We start from the raw sequence: 3378 nt of genomic DNA on the forward strand, positions 1-3378 counted from the left end.
GCTTGACTTTTGGTGTTTTCATTTGTTTTTGGTTTTTGAGGGTTCATTTGGTGGGGGAGGGGCGTTGGTTATTTTGTTTTCTTTTAGTTTGGTTTTTTGGCTCTTTTGTTGTGTTTTGAGACCTGATCTGGCTATATAGCCCAAGCTGTCCTCCAATTCAAGATCTTCCTGCCTTGCCTGGTGTGCACTCCCATACCCAGCATGGATGACAGCTGAGGAATCTGCATGCCCTGTGCCTGGAAACTCAGTGTTAAAGTTGTGACTTTAACACATGAACATGTGATGTCAGGGGTCAGGTCTCTCTGCTTTGTGCTCTCTTAATTCTCCTTGGAAACGGACATCAAAGTAAGTAATCCCCTGAGTAAGTTAGCCTTCTATCATTTTCCATGTGGTAGACTTAAACAGTGAAGATACAATTCTAATATTTTGAGCAAAACCAAACTCCACAGTCTGGGGCTGTGTAAACCTGAAGGTCTCATTTCCATTCTAACACTCTAGAGACTACGTACACAAGGTGTGCTGGAGCCAGGCGTACTCAGTACTGAGGATGGAAAGACAGCAGTCCATGGGCTTTGCTCAGCAGCTAGCCAGGCTGGTGGTGTGGTTGCTGGGGAGCCCTCCCAGCCTTAGGCAGGAGAGCTGGCCCTACTCACTTGGCCAAATTGAGAGCTGGCTGTCTTAGGGTGTTATTGAAGCAAACAGCCACCATGACCAAGGCAGCTCTGATAAGGACAACATTTAACTGGGGCTGCCTTACATGTTCAGAGGTTCAGTCCATTATCAAGGTGGGAGCTTGGCAGCATCCAGGCAGGCCTCGTGCAGGAGGAGCTGAGAGTTCTATAACTTGTCAGAAGGCAGCCAGAAGACTGACCCCTCAGGCAGTAGGAGGAAGATTTTGCCCACCCCTCACAGTGAAACACGTCCACCAACAAGGCCACGCCTCCTAATAGTGCCACACCCTCAGCCAAGCATATTTAAACCACCACACTGTCCTTGGTTCAGACCAGCAGTGCTGGCAGTCTGACCAAGTCATCTTCTCCCAGGCCCAGAACCAGGGCTCTGAGTTGGTCTACCCCAACATCTCTGAGCTGCTAGAGCACCTGAAAGCCACAGGATCTCCATGACACAGGGCAACAACAGGACTTCTGAGTGCAGTCCCAGTGAGGCATATGGCAAAAGTCAGGCCTTTGACCACACCAATTGATTGCAGAAAACGTTACAAGATGACTAGACAAAAGGAAATAGATGCTAAGATGACTTTTTTTGTTTTCTTTTTTCTTTTTATTATTTTTTCCTTTGGAAGGGGGCAGGATTGCAAGAGTAGAGGTCACATACCACGAGGCAGCAAGGTTAATGGGATCGGAGTGCATGATATTGTAAGGGCCCATGATTCGATGAAGAGTGGTACCTCAGACTCAATAGTATGTAAATGCAAAAGAGTGTTGTATTCTGCAAAAGTCCGGTTTTATTCTGAGAAGTGGGGACAGTTTTACTCATCCACTTTCTGCTATGACAATGAAACCACAGCTTCACATAATGGCCTCTCTAGGCCTCCGTGTAGGGATACCCCTGACAAATGCCTGACCTTAGAAGCTTTCCTTAATTATGGAGGGAGATTCCACAACCCATTTCTTCTATTCTTGGCTCCAAAACCAGGGCCACTTAGCCCAGTGTGCCAGTTTCGTCAGCTTGCTGAGACTAGATCATGGTCCCCCTTGTTCATTTACATCTTCCCCAGATCTATTCTCCATGGTTTCCTTCATTTCCTGAGCTTGGGTATCCTGGAATTTGCTCTGTAGACCAGGCTGTCTCTGAACTCAGATCTACTTGCCTTTGTCTACTAAGTACTGGGATTAAAGGTGCGTACAACCATGCTAATTCCTAAGCTTTTGTTTAATTCCTTTCCACAAGATGGAAGCTTAGCTGGGTATGGTTTTGTCCTGAGATCACTGTTGTGTTTATTCCATTTAACATTGGGCTCTCTTTCCTTTAATCTTTTTATCTCCTTAAACAGAGAATTTAGCTCCTTTCCACTTCCTGGAACCCCTTTCCTCCTTGAACTACACATTTCATATTTTTCCTTGCTAGGCTTGCTTCATTTTATCAAAACACTCTTCATAAGGGTGGACATTAATTACCACACCACAGAATCTATACTAGACCATTTCGAGATTTCCTTTGCCAATAGAATTAATCTAAAACTCTTCACTTTGGCCTCGAGTAAGTTTTTGAGACAAGGGTAACAGTCACATTCTTTGCCAAAATATTATAAGAACTGTCTCTAGGGCACATTCTTCTCCTCTAAACCATCTTGAGGCAGGTCCTCACAGTTCAAGTCGCCCTCAGCACCACTGTCTCCCATGTTCCAACTAGGATGGCCATTACGCCTCACTTAAAGCATCCAACACACTTTCTAATCCAAAGTCCCAAAGTCTACATTCCTCTAGACAAAAGCATGATCAGGCTTAGCACAGAAATACCCCAGTCCCTGGTACCAACTTCTGTTTTAGTTGGGGTCTTTATTGCTGTGAAGAGACGCCATGAGCACAAAATATTTAATTGGGGCTGGCATACAGTTAAGAGGTTTAGTCCATTATCATCATAGCAAGAAACGCAGCAGCGTGCAGGCAGACATGGAGAAGGGTCTGAGAGTTCCGTATCTTGATCCCCACACAGCAGGGAGAGAAGTGGCCTCAGCTGAGACTTCAAAGCCTAACTCCCACAGTGACACACTTCCTCTAGCAAGGCCACATCTCCTCCAACAAGGACATGTCTACTAATAGTGCCACTCCCTATAGGTCTAGTAGGGCCATTTTAACTCAAAACACCACAGGGAGAAGAGAATTTATTTGATTTATACTCCATATTGGTGTTCAGTGTTGAAGGAAGTCAGGACAGGAACTCTAAACAGGGCAAGATCCTGGCGGCAGGTGCTGATGCGGAAGCCATGGAGGGATGCTGTTTACTGGCTTGTTTCCCCTGGGTTACTCACCCTGCTTTTTTTATAGAACTCAGGACCACCAGCCCTGGGATGGCGCCACCTAAAATGGGCAGGTCCCTCCCCCATTGATCACAAATCGAGAAAATGCCTTACAGCTGGACATCATGGAGGCATTTCTCCAACTGAGGATCCTTCCTCTCTAATGACTTTAGCTTGTGTCAAGAACTGTCCACAGGGGTTGGGGATTTGGCTCAGTGGTAGAGCGTTTGCCTAGGAAGCGCAAGGTCCTGGGTTCAATCCCCAGCCCTGAAAAAAAAAAAAAAGAAAAAAAAAACTGTCCACAAAACCAGCCAGTACATTGAATATATATCAGCCAAGATTTCTATCCAGGAGACTCAGAAGATAGTTTAGCAAGTAAGAGCACTTGCTGTGAACAA

Source organism: Rattus rattus, chromosome 4, assembly GCF_011064425.1.
Source record: "Rattus rattus isolate New Zealand chromosome 4, Rrattus_CSIRO_v1, whole genome shotgun sequence".
Classification (NCBI taxonomy): domain Eukaryota; kingdom Metazoa; phylum Chordata; class Mammalia; order Rodentia; family Muridae; genus Rattus; species Rattus rattus.